The sequence below is a fragment of the Penaeus chinensis genome, chromosome 12, assembly GCF_019202785.1.
Source record: "Penaeus chinensis breed Huanghai No. 1 chromosome 12, ASM1920278v2, whole genome shotgun sequence".
In the NCBI taxonomy this organism is placed as follows: Eukaryota; Metazoa; Arthropoda; class Malacostraca; order Decapoda; family Penaeidae; genus Penaeus; species Penaeus chinensis.
The window spans coordinates 2,937,412-2,944,911 of record NC_061830.1 but is presented as its reverse complement, the minus strand read 5'-3'; positions in this window follow the sequence as shown (position 1 = coordinate 2,944,911).

Below are 7,500 nucleotides of genomic sequence, written 5' to 3'. Positions count from 1 at the left end.
TAGATAGATAAACAGTCTGATAAGTAGACAGATCAATAGACAGATATAGATATAGATACAGATAATGATATATAGATATAGATACAGATATAGACATAGATATACATGTAAATATAGATATAAATATAGATACAGATATAGACAAAGATATAAATGTAGATGTAGATATAAATATAGATATAGATATAGATATAGATAGTGTAAGTATGGCGAGCCAGATGAAATTTTTAAAAAATACTTACAATATACAGTAACACAAAGACAGAGAAATCAAGAGAGGTGAAGGAAGGGAGAAAGAAAAAGAAACTAAAAACCGTGATAAACGAGAGAGGAAGGAAGGAAAGAAAGAATAGAAAACATTCGAGAGACTTTTAGAAGAGAGAAATAGAGCTTTTAATACACAAGCTCCTCCATCCTCCACCAATCATCCTCCATCCTCCAACCTCCATTCTCCATTTTTCCTCCTCCATCTTCCATCCTCCATCCACAAATCTTTCTCCTCCATCCTCCATTTTTCCTCCTCCACCCTCCATCCTCCATCCTCCATTCTTTATCCTTCACCCTTCATCCTCCATCCTTCCTCCTCTCTCCTCTTCCCTCCATCCTCCATCCTCCTCCTCTCTCCTCTTCCCTCCATCCCCCATCCTCCTCCTCTCTCCTCTTCCCTCCATCCTCCATCCTCCTCCTCTCTCCTCTTCCCTCCATCCCCCATCCTTCCTCTTCTCTCCTCTTCCCTTTCCATACTCGAAATTCTCTAAAGGATCTCGAACAGAAAGGCAGAAATCCAGAGATCCCTAACCAGCATTCGTCTTCGTCTTAAAAAAAGGGGCTTTATCCATGCGACGCTTTTTTATATCTTGGGATTTCTTTGATTTTAGTTTATTCAGTTATTTATTTATTTATTTTCTTTCGTTTTGTTTTGTTTGTCTATTTCTCCAATCGAGGGTATTTATGTCATTAAGTTTCTTTTTTTTTTTTTTTTTTTTTATTCTGTTTTATCTTTCATTAGATTTCTTCTTTTTTCTCTTTTTTTTTTCTTTTTTTCTTTTTTCAGTTGGTATTTTCGTCTTCCTTTCTTTCTTTTCTCCTTTTAAATTCATTCGAGGCATGTATCATTAGATTTTTTTTTTTTCAATTTTTTTATTCTTCTTCTTCCTCGTCTCTATAGCCCAATGGTATTTATACCTTTTTAAATAGTCAATAGAAATGAAAAGAAATAAGATTCATTCCCGGAAAGGTTATTCCGTAACTTATATATGAATAAAAGTTCTCGAAATGACAAGAGGTTTATGAAAGATCCAACTTGAGCATTTCTCCAAAGGCATGTATTACAAGGTAACAAAGTGCGTCCTTAGTAGATCATAAAGAAATGAGAAAAGATAAAATAAAAATGACGAAAAGAAAAGTGGAGTTCATTGTTGAACTTTTTGGCTTTGAAGTTCTTAATCTGGACTTTGTTTGGATGTTCTCCGAATGGATGCTTATATGAAAAATGAGGGAAAATATGAAAAGAAAATTCACTTATGTTTTTTTTTTTTTATAGATATATATATCATGTAAAGAAAGGAAATGTCAATTCCAAATCCTGACATTATCTAATGGCATTATATCTACACTTAAAATCGAACACAAAACATGTCTTTAAATCACTTAAATAAACATCTATATTGTAATCAAAACTTCCGTACCTCCCTATCACCATCTACCTTATCCACGTCCTCCTTCTCCTCTTTCCTTTACATCTCTATTCTAGTTGTCCTCCGTATTTGTCCTTTCTCCATTTTTCTTCTCTCCTTTCCTTCATCAAACCCTTGATCTTGACGTCCCTATAGACTGCACCCTCTGTTGGAATAAGCCAAGATTAGTGGAGGACTCTGCACTGTGTAAAGTGTGTACTCTTAATTCCGTGTAAAGTGTAAGGGAAGAGTCGAGAGGGATAGAGGAGAGTAAGTAGGGAGAGGAAAGAGAGAGAGAGAGGGGAGGGAAAGGAGAGAGAAAGGGGGGCGAGGGGGCGAGGGAAAGAGAGAGGGGGGAGAGACAGATAGACAGACAGATGTACCACGAAATGTCAACCACTAGGATGAAAAGAGAGAGAGAGGGGGGGGGGGGGAGAGACAGACAGACTGACATGCAGAAAGAGAGAGGGGGGGGGGGGAGGGAGGGAGGGAAGGGGAGAGACAGACAGACTGACATGCAGATAGAGAAAGAGAGAGAGAGAGAGAGAGAGAGAGAGAGAGAGAGAGAGAGAGAGAGAGAGAGAGAGAGAGAGAAAGAGACAAAAAGTGAGAACAACGGGAGAGAGAGAGAAAGAGAGGGAGGGAGAGAGAGAGAAAGAGAGGGAGGGAGAGAGAGAATGAAAAAAAATAATGAAAGGAAGAAAAAGAGAGTGAGAGAGGGAGATTTGATTTGATAAATTCATTACGTCCAGTGGACGACAAACTATTTTACAGATAAGTACCAAAGGTGCATGACCGTGTCTCGCAGGGCACGTTGTGAACTGTATATACACACATCTATATGAATATGCATACTCACATACACACAAGAGAGAGAGAGATAGAGAGAGGGAGGGAGGGAGGGAGGGAGGGAGAGAGAGAGAGACAAACTGACATGCAGAATAGAGAGAGGGGGGGAAGGGAGGGAGAGAGAGAACAAAAAAAAAAATAAAAGAAAGAGAGAGAGAGAGAGAGAGAGAGAGAGAGAGAGAGAGAGAGAGAGAGAGAGAGAGAGAGAGAGAGAGAGAGAGAGAGAGAGAGAGAGAGAGAGAGAGAGAGAAAGAGAGAGAGAGAGAGAGAGAGAGAGAGATCCACAATCGTTAGGCCAAAAGTCGGAGTAAGAACAGTGGACAACGCTATAGAAGTTTCGCAGTTCTAAATATTCGCCCATTCGAGTACTCTAACGCTAGCCTCTTCTTTCCTCCATTTGTCTATCTATTTGGTTATTTATTTGTTTCCCGCTCTTTTCCTCGTTCTGGTTCTTCAGTTTCCGTTTCGCATTCCTTTTTTTTTTTTCTCAGTTTCTGTTTCTGTTTCTCTTTCTCATTTTCTTTTTCTTTTTCTTTTTCTCTTTCTCTTTTTTTTATCTTTCTCTCTATCTCTCTCTCTCTTTCTCTTTCTCTCTCTCTCTCTCTCTCTCTCTCTTTCTCTCTCTCTCTCTCTCTCTCTCTCTCTCTCTCTCTCTCTCTCTCTTTCTCTTTTTTTTCTCTTTCTCTCTCTCTCTCTCTCTCTCTCTCTCTCTCTCTCTCTCTCTCTCTCTCTCTCTCTCTCTCCCTCTATCTCTATCTCTCTTTATTTTTATTTACTTTTAACCTTCTATTTTCTTCCCTTTTACCGCCTAGAGATTTTAGATTTTCACATGTTCTTTAAGTAACAGTGAAGTTCAAGGAAAAAGTTAGTGGTTCGTTATCTTAAAGGCTTGTTATTATACTCAAGTGAAATCATGTGACTTAAAGAAACCTTTCAGAGCCATTTAAGAGATCTACAAAAGAGCGACCTGGTACTAGAGTCAAGATAGACAGAAAGTGTTATTAGGTTCAAATTATGCGTCTTAAAGAAAACTTTCATAGAAAATAAACAGATCTGTAATAGGGCGACTTGATACTCGAGTCAAGGCAGAGAGAAAGTCCTTTTTGGAATATTGACATAGATGGGGAAATTCAACTTTTGGGTACAAGATGAAAGGGCGTTGCGATATTGGTAAAGAAAACGGAATATTTATCATATTTAGAGGGTGGATATATGTTCAAACATTTGGTGTAATTATAGAAGTCGGATTTTGCATATGGTTAAATGGGAAGTAAAAATATTTTATTATATCGATGTACAATGTATACTGCACTTTGTATAGCATCTGAGGGGTAAATTACATATATAATATGTAATTTACAATGCATTTTAAACACCCACGAGATATATATATATATCTACTAACATATGTTTACAATGTATAATCATGAACCCTTCGGTAATACGATATAAATATTTCATAATATGTGACTTATAATTTGGATTTATAAATTCATATCACAATTGCAATACGCAATACGCAAGTAAAGCTTATTATTCTGTCTTTCCTTGCAACAAGTATTCACTGATGCCTATTTACAGTTAATTTCACTATCCACAATATATATATATATAATATATATTGAAACCATGTGTATATTGTTCCTATCTAACGAAGGTTATTGCATTGTTATATTGCATTATTATATCTGAAGCTTGTGGATATTTCATAAACTTCATTAAATTCTATGATACAACACTCTGCCGCTTGTATAAACTCCTCGGGCGTGGTAGGAAGGACTTGTAGTAAATCTATATTTCCAATTAAAGTGTAAAAAAGAGATTATTATTATTGACACAGATTTTCTCATTCTGTTATCACCTGGAGTTCAGAGGGTTAACGGGAGAGTGAACATATGAACTTGCGACATTATAGAAGGGTAAAGAGTTCACCCACAAGGAATTAAATACGTGAACAAGATATGTTATGAAAGAGATGTACAAGAATGAACGAAATATTAAGACCATAATTTGTATATTTAATATGAAGTTTACAAGTCTTAAATAAGTGTAGATATCCGAAAGAAAAGTCCCATTTTGAACAAAATACAAATACTCTTACATAATAAAGTGGACAAACCACAAACAACACAACATAGAGTACTGAAATCTCATTGAACGAAAACCTCCAAACCCCAACATAAAATGACCAACATAAGCGAAGAACAGACATACCGATATAACATCCCCAGCATAAGTAAAGTTCAGACGTCCCAGCATAAACTCACAAACACGAATATATGACAAAGATCAACATAAACAAAGACCAAAGATATTAAAGAAAAGTTCCAAAATGAACAAAGGGAAGAAAGACCCCAACATAAAACACCTCATTATGAACAAAGATCAAAGAACCCAACATGAACAAAGAAAGAGGACACCAACATAAACGTGGAACAGACTAAGCAACAAAAAAGAACCCAACATGATCCAAAAAATCAAAGACTCCAGCATGAAAGACTACGCAGCATAAAAACAAAAAAATTTTTTTTACAAAGCACAAAGACCCCAACATAAGCAAACAACATGAACAAAGTAGAACCCACGCAACATAAAAGGCCCCAGCATGAACAAGGCCGATCCCCAGGCGGGTCACGTTCCACATGCGCTGTGTAGGATTCCGATCGTAAGATGTGGGACGTGAATGTTGAATGTAATGTCGAGCGTGTCTTCTCTCTCCTTCTCTCTTTCTCTCTCTTTATTTCTCTCTTTCTCTCTCTTTGGTTTTGGGTCTCTCTTTCTTTCGCTCTCCTCTCTGTCTTTCTCTTTCTCTGTCTCTGGTTTTGGGTCTCTTTCTCTTTTTTTTCTCCTTTTCTCTCTCTCTCTTTCATTCTCTCTCTTTCTCTCTCTCATTCTCTCTCTCTCTCTGTCTCTCTCTCTCTCTCTCTCTCTCTCTCTCTCTCTCTCTCTCTCTCTCTCTCTCTCTCTCTCTCTCTCTCTCTCTCTCTCTCTCTCTCTCTCTCTCTCTCTCTCTCTCTCTCTCTCTCTCTCTCTCTCTCTCTCTCTCTCTCTCTCTCTCTCTCTCCCCCCCTCTCTCTCTCTCTCTCTCCGTCTCTTTCTCTCTCTTTTTTTCTCTCTCTCTTTCTCCCCCGTGATGATAAAGATGATAATAATGAATTAGCCAATGTTAACATAACGCTTTATGTAATTGGATCTATATATAAGTTCGATAATTAATTGTTTGTCCTACTGAAAGGGCAAGGTTGCCTGCCTCTCTTTTTCTCTGTCTGCCTATCTGTCTGTCTGTCTGTCTGTCTTTGTCTCTGTCTCTATCTGTCTGTCTCTTTCAGTCTCTTTCTCTCTCTCTCTCTCTCTCTCTCTCTCTCTCTCTCTCTCTCTCTCTCTCTCTCTCTCTCTCTCTCTCTTTCTTTCTTTTCTCTCTCTCTCTCTCTCTCTCTCTCTCTCTCTCTCTCTCTCTCTCTCTCTCTCTCTCTCTCTCTCTCTCTCTCTCTCTCTCTCTCTCTCTCTTTGACGAGTTGTATCCGGAGTTGTATTACGTCACCACCTATGGAGGTTCTGAAAGGAATTTAACGATAAAATATGACAGAAATGATTGAGCTTGACAGGTGACAGAGGGAGAGGTGTCTTGTCCACTGCCAATGAGGATGTTTCGTGAAAGTAAATGGAGGATGATAGAAATAGGTAGAGATAGATATGGTGATTGCCTATCTGGTCATCTCCCCGTTCTAGTTAATATTATCGGTCACTTTTTTTTATCTCCAGCAGCAAGATTATCTTGATCACAGTTTTTATCTTTTTTCTGTATCGTAATAGGTGAGAGGAAATATTATAAAAAAAATGATTGCCTATATCAGGTCATATTGTGATGAGTATGATATTATAATAATCATGTCTTTGGAACATCAGGATTATCACATCTTACTATATATATATATATATATATATATATATATATATATATATATATATATATATATATATATATATACAAACATACATACATACATACTTCGGAGAGAGAGAGAGAGAGAGAGAGAGAGAGAGAGAGAGAAAGAGAGGGAGAGAGAGAGAGAGAGGCAGACAGACAGACAGAGACAAAGACAGAAAGACAGACATAGAAAGAGAAAGAGAGAGAGAGAGAATGAGTGAGAGACAATGACAGACAGATAGACAGACAAAGCAAGAGAAAGAGGAAGAAAAAAAGCATCCATACATACACCCATATACACATCCATACAAACAAACAGACAGGCAGACAGAAAGACAGAGAGAGAGAGAGAGAGAGAGAGAGAGAGAGAGAGAGAGAGAATGAGTGAGAGTTCCTTCGCACCCCCTCCCTACCCTACCCACTCCCACCCTTCCCCCAACCCCTTTCCTACCCTTCTTCCCTTAACCCCCTTCCCACCCCCCTTCCCTCCACCCCCTTCCCACCCCCCTTCCCTCCACCCCCTTCCCACCCCCCTTCCCCAAACCCCCTTCCCACCCCCCCTCCCCCAACCCCTCAGTCAAACTCCGACACGACAGCGCCCCCGGAGCAACAGCGAATGTTTGTATGATTACCACGGGGACGACCGAGACTCTTGTGTGGGAAATCTACCGTGGAAGATCACAAGAGAAACTCTTGATCATTTATGGTTCCTTTGTTATGTTTTGTTTATTTATTTGTTTTCTTTATCTGTGTCTTCATTGGTGTTTTCATGAGAGAGTGAGGAAAGGAGTGTGAGGGAAGGAGGGAGGGAGAGAAAGAGAGGGAGAGAGAGAGGTAGAGAGAGAGAGAGAGAGAGAGAGAGAGAGAGAGAGAGAGAGAGAGAGAGAGAGAGAGAGAAGGACAGGGGGGGAGAGAAAGGAAAGGAGTGAGGGAGAGAGAGAGAGAGAGAGAGAGAGAGAGAGAGAGAGAGAGAGAGAGAGAGAGAGAGAGAAGGACAGGGGGGGGAGAGAAAGGAAAGGAGTGAGGGAGAGAGAGAGAGAGAGAGAG